The sequence below is a fragment of the Arachis ipaensis genome, chromosome B05, assembly GCF_000816755.2.
Source record: "Arachis ipaensis cultivar K30076 chromosome B05, Araip1.1, whole genome shotgun sequence".
Lineage (NCBI taxonomy): Eukaryota > Viridiplantae > Streptophyta > Magnoliopsida > Fabales > Fabaceae > Arachis > Arachis ipaensis.
The window spans coordinates 111,612,738-111,628,784 of NC_029789.2; positions in this window are offsets into that span (position 1 = coordinate 111,612,738).

The window sequence follows — 16,047 nt, forward strand, 5'->3', positions numbered from 1 at the left end:
TTACTTTCATATATATATATATATATATAAAATTAAATAAAGGGTAAAGTACTTTTTTCGTCTCTAAGGTTTGAGATCAAAATCAAAATCATCTCCGACCTTTTTTTGTTATTAAAATCATCCTCAACATTACAAAACGTTATAAAATCATCCTTTCCCTAATTCTTGGACTAAAATACCCTTCATCGTCATCTCTTTTCCTCACCCTTCTCTCTCCACTAATCACCTCACCCCCACCACCTCTGCTACATCCACTGCTAACTATATTGCCATAATTTTACTCCTCACTCACCACCATAAAAGAACCAGTTCACATGATTTCTATTAGCCCCTTTTGAAATCAAAGAAATCGATCAAAATCAAGCACCACAACTTGAACAAAAAAGTCAGAGAAACAAAAGAACACTGAGAACTTGAACATTGAACCTATTAGAACTTCACCATCAATGCCATTATATTTTTCCTATTGATGATGGTGGTGGTGGTGATGCCATTTTTCTTATTAATTTTGAATCTTACCTTTGCACACATAAATCTTCCTCATGGATACAACAAAGAGGAACAACACTACAAGGGTAAGGCTCACACAAATTGCAGAAAGAGTAGGTGGCAGAGGAAACCTGATCGAAGTCCTCTGGCTTATCTCAACCTCGAGCTTCGATTCGAACAGGTCATATGCAGACTTGCCACTTTGAACAATGCCAAGATTGGTATCGCCAACAACCAAGTCCCCTCCTTCCCCCTCCCCCTCTCTGATTCTACCAATGATGCTCGACTTCGACGACCCCATCGACGAGCTCGACTTCGACGAGCTCGACTTCGACGAGCTCGACTTCGACGACCGGAACCCCAACCTTTCCCTTGACACCACCGATCCCCTCTCCTATACTAGCTACTTCTATGACCCTTTCTCCGCCTCCCTCCACCGCAGCTTTAAAACCGCTCGCAACATCCACCAAGTTCCAACCAACAAACCCATAATCACATTCTCCACTTCGTCACTGTCAGATCCAGACGAGATGATCACGCTAAGGCTAGGTTTGGCTCTGACGACCAATTTTTGAAGTTCTGAATCCGAACAACAATCCACTTCTTCAAGATCCAGATGGTGTAGATGCTTCTGGGTTCACTAGGGGTGCTAGGATTTTGTGCAGAAGTTATGGGTGGAAGAGGATAAGGGAAAAATTGTCATATAATTAATATTTTATGAGTAAATGATGATTTTATAACATTTTGTAACGTCGATGATGATTTTAATAACTAAAAAAGGTCGGGGACGATTTTGATTTTGACCTCAGACCTTAAGGACGAAAAAATTACTTAACCTTTAAATAAATTTCTCTTCGCAGAGAGATTTCACGGATTCCCTTGGAGAGGATACCTCAATCTTCGCATTCATCCTCATTTATTTGTGGGGCAATTTTCTGTTCCCGTAGAATTTTGTGGATCCATTAACTTCCCCGTAGCGGATAATCTTTGCAAATATATGCGGATGCAAAATTTTTTACCATTCCTAATAATAGCCACATCCATGGTTCAAGTTCCAAGCTATAGCTGAGCTGTGGTAACCTTTAGTGTGTGTAAGTGGACAAGTGTATGAGTATGTCAAAAAAAAAAGAGGTTATAGTTCCATGGTTGAGGCATGTGTATTAGTGGCAAATATGTTTGCCTCCTAGAAAGCCATACCAGGTTTGGACCCTAATAGTTGAAAAAGAACTTCTAATGTAGTCTGTGTAAATTAGTGTCGGCGTATGTATTGTGTATGACAAAAAACAAAAAGGTTGTGGTTTCTGTTTGAATTTTTTGCAGTGATATTAGGTTAAGAAAATATTAAGTGTTAATATTTTTTATAATATTAGTCAACTCTTTGACATAATACTTTAGTTTTATACTATTAGAGTTTATAGTTTAGGATTTAGGATTTAAAATTTAGTATAAAAATACCTTTGTTGGCTAATAATAATAAATTTTATTGGTCATATAAGATTGCTCATTCCGTTATTGCCAAAATCTTTATTTCAAGTAATTCAGATCTTTTAAAGGGTAATATATTTGTCAAATAAAATTTTAATGTCAATCCAACAAATCTTTTTTATAACTAAATTTAACCAAATTGGTCTAATAACTTATTAGTACAGCAAAATCTTTCACACTTTTTTTTTCTTTTTTATCCTTTTTCTCTTCTTCCTCTTAAAACATTTTTTTTTGTGGTTCGTTATTTGTCCCGAGGTGCTTCACCTAAACCAACGAGGGTGATTGGGCCTTGAAAGTATGTGGTCTAAGAGCTCCCAAGACATGCTCGAATGGTGCTTGGGCATAAAGAGACTCAGATGCCAAAGTCAGCAAGTCGAGTAGCGGGTCGAGGACCCGAGTTTGTACTCGATTTGAGTAGTGTGGACCAAATACTATTTTAGGCCTTAGTCATTTGAGATTCTTCCAGAGGATGCTGTAGGCATCGAGTAAATAAACTTGTAGGATCTCGAGATGTTAATTTGTGGGTGCAAGTAGGAATAGTGCCCCTAATCGAACACCGGGTAGTAGGTTACGTTGGTGTCCAAGTAATCAAGCTTGGAGTAGGAGATTGAGAATATCACCTAGGAATAATGCATTGTGCTTTCAGGTGGGAGGAGTTAGTTTCTAGATGTAGGTCAGCGGCATATCCTGAGGTAGTGTGGTTATGACTTGACATTTCAGCGTATTAGGTATAAGTCAGCAAAATCGACATGATTTGTTTGCAAGAGATCCTACCTTTTTATTGTTCTTGCGTTGTTTTAGTTTCTTTGGGAGCTGGACCATCATTTAAATCATGCAAAATTACTTAAATGCTCTCCTTCTAAAACATATATAACTTCCAAATATTTTCTCTTTTTCCATTAGTTGGTCAATATTCTGCAAATCGAAGACATTGCAATCGATGTACAAATTAATAAGAATCAAAGAAATTCTCGTCAAAGCTTTGAAGATCGAGTGCCCTAAGGTTGATCAAAGACAGCATGCCGACATACAGATGTGTAATTCAATGAGACTTCTTTCGAAAAAGAAAACGGACAGAGATCCTGTAAGCGGTTATGTGATCTTATGTACTTAGCGGGAATAGTACTTTCCATGATCTTTAGAGGGGTAGGTGGCAGTTCAGGATTGGTCAAAAAAGTATGTAAATGAACGAAATTTAGAAGAAATAAATGTTAGAATTCGGTTTCAGAAAACACTCTCGCACAGTCACATCCCTAGTGACTTTCTGAGTCTACCAAGAGCTTTCTTCTCTGTAAGATTCCTTCCATGTCTTTACAATTCTTTTCAAATTCATCTGTAATTTTCTTTTATGCAAGTTATTTTCCTTTTGCAATGTACTCTTTTTCTTCCTTTTAAATTTCGAATTAGTAATTTTAATTTCAGAATCCTTTGATTTTGTCAAAGTCTTTTGTTTATTTACTTCCATTTCTCGATTTTATCTTCTTGCATTTACTTTCCATTTAATTCAACCTTTTAAAATCTATATCTTTTTTCTTTTCTATTTGTTTCGTTCAAAGAAGGATCTTTGGTGCACATTTGAAAATTGGTACTTGTTCAAAAGAGGAGTAGATTTCGCTCCCAAATCATTAGATATCGAACCAACCAAGATTCGCTAAAAATCTGCATAACAAATTGGCACACCCAATGTGACAGTTTTACAAAGTATGTTAAAAGATTCATTGGTCATCTGCAAATAATAATGTCCCCATAATAGTTGCACAAATGTCTGCAGAATTAACATCACACGCAGAAGGAAGCATTCAAAATCTAAGAAACGGTTCTAGAGATAATGCTATAGTTAATAATCCTTCTACAGAAAATACTGCAGAAGGATTATTCAACCACCAATAACTGCAGGTTGGCCTCCTTTTGGCCTTCCTCCAGGTAATAACCCACCTATGAATGGTTACGTGTCTCTAATTAGATTTGGTAGTGCATAAGGAGCGGTTAATAATCAACCACATAATATTGAGTTTGCTTGAGATTATTAGGTGGGATCAACATCGAATAATTTTGGCTCGATGGCTGCATTTCGACAGCATGTCAATGAGAGTCATCATGACTTTATCAATCTATTGACTCAACAGATGACTACTATCTTAAATCCCATTATGGCTGATCATGAGACAAAATTTGAGCGTTTGGCTAGACAAGTTGAACGAGTTGCTCGGATTGTTAATTATAATGAAGGTGATCATCAAAATCTAGGAGTGAATCCTGAAAGCTTAGGGAATAATCCTAGAGATATGAATGACAATATGAATTTAGATGGGAATGTTCCTCGTGTAGTTCGATGTGATCAAAATGATGATGATGTATTGGATAGGATTCGTGTTAATCAGCAAGAGAAATGTTATCAAGTAACTAGGATTGTTGAGGATGTTCTTAATAGGGTTGGTATTAATGTAGGTTTTATGAATTGACCATATTTTATTTCCACATTCTTTGCTGTCTGCAAATAGCAGAAGTGCCAAAGGGTGTGAAAAACTGTAAAACAGTAACAAAATTTGCAGGAGAAGTGGGAGAGTCCACCTCTGAAAATTTGAAAATAAAGTTTTTTTCCTTCTTTATTGATGAAGAATGCTTTTACTTGGTTTTCGACCTTAAGACCTAACTCGATTGTTACTTGGGCATAATTACAAAGTGCTTTTCATACTCAATTTTATAAGGGAGAGTTAAATATGACAATCACCGATTTGGTCGCTTTGAGGTACGATGATGGTGAATCAATAGATGACTTTATAATTCGATTTAAGAATGCTCGAAATTGATGCTATGTTTCTCTTCTTGAAAGGGAGGTAGTGAAGATAGCAACTATGGGTTTATGTTTTTATATTCGTCGAAAGTTGCTTAATGTACATACTTTATTTGGATCACTTGGCTAAAAGAGTTAGATAGGTAGAAATTCTTGAAAAAGAAAAATAAGTTTTTAAAAGTGAGAAAAAGTTTAGGAATAAGTCTTTTACTCGAAAGGAAAAAGTTTCGTATATCGAAATAGAATCTTCGAGTGAAGAATCTGATTTTGAATTTTCTGAAGTCGATTTGGCTAAATTAAAGAAAGGGCCACCTTATGTTTGCTCTTTACTTAAGAAAATTGCAAATGTTGATAAGTGGTGCATGAAATTGTGATCATCAATGGTGCCAACAATTTGGTACGCACAATTGTAATCTCAACTCTTTGTCACAACTCCGCACAACTAACCAGCAAGTGTACTGGGTCGTCCAAGTAATAAACCTTACGTGAGTAAGGGTCGATCCCACAGAGATTGTTGGCTTGAAGCAAGCTATGGTCATCTTGTAAATCTCAGTCAGGCGGATTCATATGGTTATGGAGAATTGATAATCAAAAGATGAATAAAATATATAATAGGATAAAGATACTTATGTAATTCATTGGTGAGAATTTCAGATAAGCGTATGAAGATGCTTTGTTCCTCCTGAACCTCTGCTTTCCTATTGCCTTCATCCAATCATTCATACTCCTTTCCATGGCAAGCTTTATGTTGGGTTTCACCATTGTCAATGGCTACCTCCCGTCCTCTCAGTGAAAATGGTCCAAATGCACTGTCACCGCACGGCTAATCATCTGTCGGTTCTCGATCATGTTGGAATAGGATCCATTGATCCTTTTGCATCTGTCACTATGCCCAACACTCGCGAGTTTGAAGCTCGTCACAGTCATCCCTTCCCAGATCCTACTCGGAATACCACAGACAAGGTTTAGACTTTCCGGATCTCAGGAATGGCCGCCAATAATTCTAACCTATACCACAAAGATTTTAATCTTAGATTAGAAACCCAAGAGAATATACTCCAGCTGTCGTCTAATGACTACGTTGAACATCATGTAGATCGCTTTGTGGTTGTCAGGCACGCGACCTTGGCTAAGCGAGTAACGAAGATTGGGTGATTGTCACGGGTCACCCCTTCATTCTGCCTTAACTGAATTAAGTACGAGAGTATATCTTGGAGAAGAAGTAGGCGTGAATTGAATAGAAAAATAGTAGTAATTACATTAATTCATGAAGAACAGCAGAGCTCCACACCTTAATCTATGGGGTGTAGAAACTCCACCGTTGAAAATACATAAGAACAAAAGGGTCTAGGCATGGCCGAATGGCCAGCCTCCCAAAGATGAAAAGTATCTGAAGGTGTATGAAAAAGTATTCCAAGATGTATGAAAATACAATAGCAAAAGGTCCTATTTATAGAAAACTAGTAGCCTAGGGTTTACAGAAATGAGTAAATGATGTAGAATCCACTTCCGGGTCCACTTGGTGTGTGCTTGGGCTGATCATTGAAGCTTTCACATGTAGAGACTTTTCTTGGAGTTAAACGCCAGCTTTTGTGCCAGTTTGGGCATTTAACTCTAGCTTTTATGCCAGTTCTGGCGTTTTGACGCCAGAATTTTTATGCTGACTTAGAACGCCGGTTTGGTCCATCAAATCTCGGGAAAAGTATGGACTATTATATATTTCTAGAAAGCCCAAGATGTCTACTTTCCAACGCAATTAAGAGCGCACCAATTAGGCTTCATGAAAGCATGGTAAATTGCAAGAAATATAAATTCTACAACTACCCAATGCAAGGAAATAACAACAATAGCTCAATTAAACATCAATAACATGAAAACATAAAATTGTATTAAATGAAAACTAAATCCAACAAGCATTCATCAACATAAAAAGAGGCATAACAAGGAAATTAACAATATAAACTAAGAGAACAAGGATGTAGAAACAAGAAATTGCAAAGAAAATAAGATGAAAACAAGAATTAAACCCTAGATCTAAGAAAGTTTGACCTAAATTTACCCTAATTCTAGAGAGAAGAGGGAGCTTCTCTCTCTAGAAACTACCTAAAGCATGATCCTAAGCTAATCTAATTGCTCCCCCCTTGTCCAATCTTGAATTCTGCATCAAATAGCCTCAGAAATGAGTTGGACTTGGGCTTGGAAAGCTTAGAAATTGCCCCCAACATTCACTTTAATGAGGTCATGCGCCTAACGTCATGCGTGCGCGCGGATGACGCGTACGCGTTGCTGGCAAATTTCCTTCTCACGCGTACGTGTAGATGACGCGTGCGCGTGGCCTTGCAAATGACCTTCTCGCCCGTACGCGTGGATGACGCGTGCACGAGGCCATGAATCCTCTAAATGCTCATTTCTTCATGAATTCTCCACATGCATGCTTTTCTCTTCACTTCTTCCATCCAATACTTACCTTATAAACCTGAAATCACTCAAGAAATATATCAAGGCATTGAATGGGATTGAAGTGAATTAAAATTGGCAAATTAAAGGCCCCAAAAGCATGTTTTTATCTCCTAAGCACAAATTAGGGAGGATTACAAAACCATGCTATTTCATTGAATAAATATGGGATAAGTTGATAAAATTCCCTAAATTTAACACAAGATAAACCACAAAATTGGGGTTTATCAAACCTCCCCACACTTAAACTAAGCATGTCCTCATGCTAAATGGTGTACGAATCCCCACACTTCGTACAACTGTACCAGCAAGTACACTGGGTCGTACAAGTAATACCTGAGCGAGTCAGGGTCGATCCCACGAGGATTGTGGTTTGAAGCAAGCTATGGTTATCTTGCAGGTCTTAGTCATGCGGATAGAAGAGTTGTTGGATTTGTGAGATCTAAACTAGGTTGACATGTTTAATTGCAAAAAAAGGAAACAAAGAAAAAGGGTATAAAATACTTTGTGAATTTGAATGTAAACAGTGATAAGAAGATGGTTAAGGCTTGGAGATGCTTTGTCCTTCTGGATTAACTCTGGTATTACTGTCTTCTTCAATTGTGAATGATTTCTTCTATGGCAGGCCGTATGGTTAGTGCGGATCCATTCTGATTGAGAGTGAAGCTCCTGCAGTCCATTCTCCTTAATGATCCTACTCAAAACGCTATAGACAAGGTCAGATCTTCCAGATCAGAGAATGATGTGCCTTTGGGTTCTAACCTCTACCATAGAGACCCTAATCTCCCCATACCTCAGCTGAACTAGTATCTTGAGAAGTCCCCAACGAAGTCGTGAATTAGCCATCTAAGAGACGTATAATCAAGCTGGCGGTTCGATGCTTTCCAGTCACGTATTTACACGAACCCAAGTAGAACACGGGTGGTTGTCAGGCACGCGGTCTTAGTATGAAGAATGGAGATGATTTTCACAGGTCATTCCATTCATCAAGTTGAAGAACGAAGATACATCTTAGAATTGAATCAAACACAGATTGAAAAGAAACAGTAATACTTTTATTAATTCATAGAACTCAGCAGGGCTCCTCCCCTCAACCTAGGAGGTTTAGAAACTTATACTGATAGAAAACACAATGATAAATGAAAATATGGCATAAAGTCTTAGAGGTCTCTATGATTATGTAAAATATCCCTTAAATACTAAACTAATGACTAAGGATTACATAAGAAAGGGTAAAACAGTCTTTTAGTGCTAAAATCAACTTCTGGAGCCCACTTGGTGAGTGTTTGGGCTGAACTTTGATGAGATCCACATACTAGGAGGCCTCTAAGGCATTGAACACTGGCTAGGGGGTCCTCTTTAGGCATTTGGACACTGGTTTCCTCCTTTGGGCACTGGACGCCTGGACTGGGGCATGAGGCTGGCGTTGGACGCCAATTTTGGGCCTTCAATTCTGAAGAAAAGTATGAACTATTATATATTGCTGGAAATCTCTAGAAGTTAGCTTTTTATAGCCATTAAGAACGCTCCATTTGAACTTCTGTAGCTCCAGAAAAGCTCTTTCGAGTGCAAGGAGGTCAGATCCGAACAGCATCTACAGTGCTTTCTCTGTCTCTGAATCAGACTTTTGCTCTAGCTCCTCAATTTTAGCTAGAAAATACCTGAAATTGTACAAAAATACAAAAACTCATAGTAGAATTAAAAAATGTAAATTTTGTACTAAAACCTATGAGAACTTAGTAGAAATTAACCAAAACATACTAAAAACTATATGAAAATGATGCCAAAAAGCATATAAAATATCCGCTCATTACTAAACTCAAGAAAGAGACAAAGGGTATCAACATTTATTCAATATAAACTATCTATATATACTCTATCTAAATGCAATCCATCTAAATGCATGCAACTACTTGGTAAAAATAAATCAATTGCCAAGAATACATATATGAACATAAAGGCTAAAGGTATTAACAACCAAGTCAAATCCATAATTGAATTTAGTTATTGAAAATAGTTTACAAACTTGCAAGAAAAGAGATGATTATAGGTGTAAACATGTAATTGAGCAATCGAACCCTCACCGGATATGTATCCGCTCTAGTCAGTCAAGTGTATAAGGTTGATTCACTCAATTCTCCTCTAATAATGCTTTCTAAGATTTGTTTTTCATCTAACAATTAACAATTATTCAATGCATGCATACAAATATCATGAGGATTTATTCACAGGTTGTAATGGGGCTAGGGTAAGGTAAGGATGCATATGGTCAAGTGAGCTTGAAATTTGAATCTTTGATTAACTTAAGCTCTCACCTAACCTACAACCTATACAATTCAAAACTAACCTAACTATCCATTCTTCACTTTTTCACACACTCATGCATTCTCTTTTTTTTTTCACAACACATATGCATTGGTTATTATTACTTTACTTTGGGACATTTTGTTCCCTTTTTATTGCTTTTCTTTTTCTTTTTTTTTCTATTTTCTACATTTTTTCTTTTATTTTTCTTTTGCTTTTCTCTTTTTCTTTTTGATGAATTATATATAAAGGTACCAACGCATATGGTTTAAACTTTTAATGCATGAGTATGTACCCAATTCCCAATATTTTCAATGAACTCTCAAAATACACTTTTCTCCCAACCAATGTTCCCAAATTTCCCAAACTCGAATGATAAACACCCTCACTAACCTAAGCTAATCAAAGATCCAAACAAGGGACATTCATTATTTTTCCCTTTGAGGCTTGTAATGTGCTAAAATTAAGAAGAAAAGGGTTTAGCATAGGCTCAAAGTTGGCTAACAATGGAAGATAAAGATAATGCCATTTGGGTAAGTGAGCTAAACGAAACGATGGCCTCAATCATATAAATGCATTCATACACAGAATAATGAACATAAAGAATCAAACAAATCAAAGATTGCAATCATAGAAAGAGAATACACACAAGAATGAAAATAGTGGTTATATGATATAACCACACAATTAGGCTCAAAACTCACATGTTTATGTGTTCTTAGCTCAAAAACATGTTCCACAATATATAATTCAAGCAAGTTTCATGAAAATTTTTTTTACTCAAATCAATTGGGGTGCCCTATAGATAAATTTCTTGAAAATTTTCTTTATTTTGACTAAGCTTATAATATTATATATGCAAAACAAGAAAACGCAACTAAAAATCCTAAAAGACCTAAAAATTAAATGTGAAAGTGTTGGGATTAGAAATTTGTCACCCAAAAATGCCGCTTGGTTGGACGACCTCCCCACACTTAAAAGTGTGCACCGTCCTCGATGCATTCAAAGATGAGCAAGGGGGTACGACAAATACACGAGTTGCCACCTTCAGTTGGTGGATCAACCGGCTGCTGCATGTTCTTTCTCCCGCTTCCGTTTTTTGCTTATGATGACTCACCCATGAAAAATAGAAAATAAGACTGTAAGATGAGAAAATGCAAAAGCAAGGAAGAGTAAATTGTTGGAATGAGGTAAGAACCACTATAATGGAGTGAGTGAATTAATGTGACATTGATGAAAAATAGGTGTGTAAGTTCTAAGATTTCGCGCGGTTTAGAATACACACTAGCATAAAAACCTATGTCACAATTACACAAAAGAAGCATGCACTTCACTCATTCTAGTGTGCTTGAGATACTTCAAAGAAAACTTATAGGTTAAGACAACCAAACAAGCAATAAAGAAGCATAAAAGCATTCAAGCAAAAATCAAACAATTGTGAATTAGATAATGAATGGACATTGATTGATGTGCAAGTAAACTTAGTGAACCAATTGAAATATAAAGCTCACATATCAAACAATAACACATATTGAAATTTGTTTGCAACACCTAAGTGACATAGAGGTAAAAGACATGGGTGCTATAGAACTTAGAAAAAAGAAGATAGAAATTAAAATCAATCACATAGCAAGCATGGTCCACAAAGCTTTACAAAGCTCAAAAATATGTCACTAGGTAAGCTTTCGATCCAATTCCACAATTCCAAAATCTCAATGCATGAAATAGGTGACGTAAGTAAAAGTCAATTATAAACAAGCATCTCCTAACAAAAAAAAATGCATTGATAACACACAATTTACCTCATCATAGATATTGAATTCAAATCACATGCTGGCCAAAACATGCAATTTAAAAGATTTAGGATACTTGAGGGCAATGTCATACACTTGGTATTCACAAATGCTAAACTTGAAAAAACTCAAAATCAAGTAACAAAATATAACCTTAACAATGAATCCCAACAATGAATATCAAAAATAATTATGCTAAAATAGCATTTAGTTAATAATTAGCAGCAATAAACAGCAAACAAAATTAATAATCCAATATTTATCATGAAAACAAAAATTAAACTAACTAACTAACTAACTAACTAACTAACTAATTGAGTTAGTGATAGATGGTAATTGGTAGTGTTGGATGATGGTTGAAGGAGGGAAAGAAAAGAAAAGAAGAGAGAAGAAGGAAAGAAATGGAAAAAAGAGAAGAAAAGAAGTATGTGAAATAGGGAAGAGGGTCACGCGTACGCGTCAGGTCATATGTACGCATGCATGGCAGCAATAGGATGCGACGCGTACGCATTGTCAACGCGCACACGTGAGTGAAGAGAGAGATAGGTGATGCGTACGCTTAGGTGATGCGTACGCGTGGGTCAAAATTGTGCTAGACGCACAATTTCATCACACTACTCGTGCAACTCTCTAGTTTTTGTACTGGACCTGGAAAATTTGGGGATCACGCATATGTGTGGGTGAGGTGTATGCGGGAGGTGTTGGAAACTGGGGGTCACACGTACGCGTGGGCGACGCGTACGTGTGGCTGGGTGCTTTGTTTTTCAAAAATTTTCAAGTTCTAGCACCAAACCAAGCATTCCAAACATCCAAATAACTAACAAAACACCATAAAACCTTATTTAATATATTAGACTACTAAATAAACTCCGCAAACCAAATTAAACATGAAATTAAACTAATTTACCAATATGTACAAAAGAGAAAAATGAAAAAGATGTTACCATGGTGGGGTGTCTCCCACCTAGCACTTTTATTTATTGTCCTTAAGTTGGACTTATGAGGAGCTCTCATCAAGGTGGCTTGTTCTTGAATTCATCCTTGAACATCCACTAATGCTTGAATCTCCAATAAGCTCCATCATTCCATGTCATTTGCATCAAGCTTTGATGGAGTTCTTCACAAATCATGAGCTCCCAAAATTGATCCTCATATTTTAATCCGGGATCCCACACTTTGTTTTTACACCTATCTTCAAGTTGATTACCATAGTTTCAATTGGGTGAGAAGCAAGCCAAATTCTCATTGAGGTACCAAACTATCCTCCTAGACCTATCCATTTGAGCACTAGTCCAACCCTTGCTCCTCAATTTTGAGCTTCCAACCATAATGAGCCTAGATTTACAACGCCAACCACTAAACATCATTCTCTTACGCTTCATTCTACAAAGTGCCCTAAGTTGGCCATCCATTTCAAGCAAACCAAATTCAAGTAGGATAATCAAGCTAAGAGTGATAAGTTTTACCCACTCAAATGAAGGATTAGATAACGGCCTAGGTAGAGGAGTTTCCAATAATCTTGATAGAGCACATTCCACTCTCGTCCATCCTCTTCTAAGGGCCTTCACCACTTGACAAGGTTCTTCAAGCTCTACCTCTTACCAAGCTTCCTTAAGTTCAAATTCTTCTTCACCAATATCCTCTAGCTCTTCCCCATCACTCAAGTCATAAATAGGAGGTTGAGTGAAATCTATCTCAACATCAATTCCAAGTCCAACGGGGAAGGATTCATCAATCTCAAAAGGAACATATCTTGTTGCGGAATCATCATAGATAAGAGGACTTGTTACTTGCCCTACTTCTTCCAATTCTTCAATCACATTGTGCCTTGGAGGAACATCACTTTTAAACTCCATGGAAGAAGGTTCTATAACTTGAGATTCCCAAGGGCATTCAACATCTCCTAAGTCTTCAACCACTTCTTCCTCTTCTCCAACAATCTCGGCTTCCTCCTCTTGTTGCACTTCTTGCTTCAACTCCTTTTCACCACATTGAAGCTCCGAATTCTCCTTCTCCTTGTGCTCATCAACTAATCCTCCACATTTAACAATAAGAGTATCTTGGATATTTGAGCACAATGATGCTAATTGACTCATCACTTCGGTCAAGCTAGCCACTAATTCCCCTTGCTTTTGGCAACAAGCTAGAAGTTCTTGTTGTTCTTGCATTAGGAGTTAGAGAAATTCATCCGTTGAGGATGGTGGTGGAAGAGAGGGTTCATTATTTGAGGAAAAGGTATTGTAGTTAGAAGGTGGTTTATATTGGTAAAAGTCTTGAGGTGGTGTATGTGGAATTGGTGGTTCTTGGGAGTATTGGTGTTGAAATGGTGGTGGCTCTAGGTATGGTTCATATGGTGGTTGGTATGGTGGATATGGATTAGGATCATATGGAGGTGAATGGTGGTAGGAGGCTTGTGAATATGGTGGATAACAATGTTGAGTAGGGGGTTCATAAGCATATAGTGGTTGTGGTTGATAACCACAAGGAGGTCCACCACACACATTAGATTGGTATGCATTATGGTATGACTCTTGATCATAGTACATTGGTGGAGATTTATTGCCATGAAGGTTGATCAAATGCTTGAGGCTCCTCCCACTCTTGATTGTCCCATCCATGATGCATATCCTTATTGTAGCTTCCATTCTCTACAACATTATTAGGACCAAAATCATAGCCAAAGTGGTGAGAATTCATAGTAGCAAGAGCAAATAAAGGCAAGCTGGGTACGATAGAGAGAGGGCTGGGTGCGAGGATTAGATGAACATTAAGGCGAGCTGCATGCGACAGAGAGAGGGTTGGGTGCGAGGGTTACATGAACATGAAGGTGAGCTAGGTGCGAGGGTCTTCACAAATCAATGATGAACAGAGACATGGCAACTGATGAACATGAAGGCGGGCTGCTGTTGGATGCGATGGCTTCTTTAGGGTTAAAGTGAATTTGGAAACAAAGTAAAGTGCATGCTGTTATCACTTCTAGGGTTAAAAGTGAAAACTTAGAAAAAAGTAAAGTGTTTGGAAAAAATGGGCGAAAATTTTAATTTTAGGGAGGGAGATTCTATCGGTACACTTTTGTAGGGTGCCCAAATAAATACAGGATATGAGCACGCTTTAAAAATGTGACTGTTAGAAGACAAATTAGCCACACTTTTAAAGCGTACTGTTTTCCTATATGGCCATTGTTCATACCCTGGACCGAGCTGTAAGGTCCCAGTTGGACTAAACAGATTGACCGACTTCTTTAAAGGTTGGCTCGACACCGACCTCTTCAAAAAGAGCTCGGATAAATTATCACAGAGGCCCAAGGAGGCCCAAAAAGGAATCACCCGCAAAAGATAAGATAAGATGACAAACTTATCTTAAGAGAAGGTCATCAAGCACTACTATAAATACACTGGAGCACATAGGTATAACTCAGATTCCAATTCTACAAAAAACATGCCTAAAGCCCGTACTGACTTAAGCATTGGAGTCTCTTGCAGGTACCACCACCCACTAGTGATCAAGGATCAGCAACACCTCAAACTCAAACAAGTCGGACGCGACAAGCCTAGATAGACCGGAAGATCTCGTCCGAGATCGACCTCAGCGTTTCAGGTAACCCTCAAAACATTGGTGCCGTTGCTGGGGACCTGGAAGTCATCCCATCATCATGACAAACAACCCTCTTACCAACGACCACACCTACGGATTAGAAGAAGGAACGCCATTAAAGAACACGGAAGCTACACCAACCTCCCCGAAGGATGCACACCACCCCAAGGGAGAAAAGCAACCCCAGAGCACAGAAATCTTAGAGGCTATCCGTGAACAGCAGGATTGCCTCAAACAGCTCGAACAAGAAGCCGAACGACAACGAGAAGCCAAGCGAAATCTCTGAAGAGAAGCAAGGCAGCGGCGAGAGCTAGAAGACAAGCTCCTAAAACTTGAAACCGACCTAAAAACTAAAACCACTCGATCCAACCGTGAAACTAGCCCCCATAAGGATCAAGACCCGTTCACAAAAGAAATCATGAAAGCTAAGTTCCCAAAAGACTTCAAAGCTCCTGACATGACCCCATATGATGGCACGTCCAACCCAAGTCATCACCTCAGCAATTTTAGGAGTCGGATGTACCTCATGGATGCCTCAGACGCCACCCGTTGCAAGGCCTTCCCGACTACCCTGACCAAAATAGCTATAAAGTGGTTCGACAGTCTACCACCAAGATCAATCACGAGTTTTGACGACCTTGCCGAAAAATTCCTAGCTAGGTTCTCCATACAAAAGGATAAAGCCAAACACGCCCCATGCCTGCTAGGGATCAAGCAGGGAGATCGGGAAAGCCTCCAAAGCTACATGGAAAGGTTCAATAAAACGTGCCTCGACATACAGAACCTCCCCACAGAAGTAGCCATCATGGGACTCATCAACGATCTACGTGAGGGACCCTTCAGCCACTCAATATCTAAGAAACACACCACCTTCCTAAATGAAGTACAAGAACGGGCTGAGTAATACATCCACATGGAAGAAATCTACCGATTAGGAGAAACCTCTGCTAGGTCATCCTACTCACCATTGGACAAAGACAAGGAGTCAAAGATAAAGGAAGACCAATCTACAGAGAAGCCCAGGAAGTACCATAACTACACTCCTCTTTGGGTATCCTTAGTAGACGTCTACCGGAAAATATGCAACACAGAAAAGATCCCACCTCCTCGCCCAATCAAACACAAAAGGGA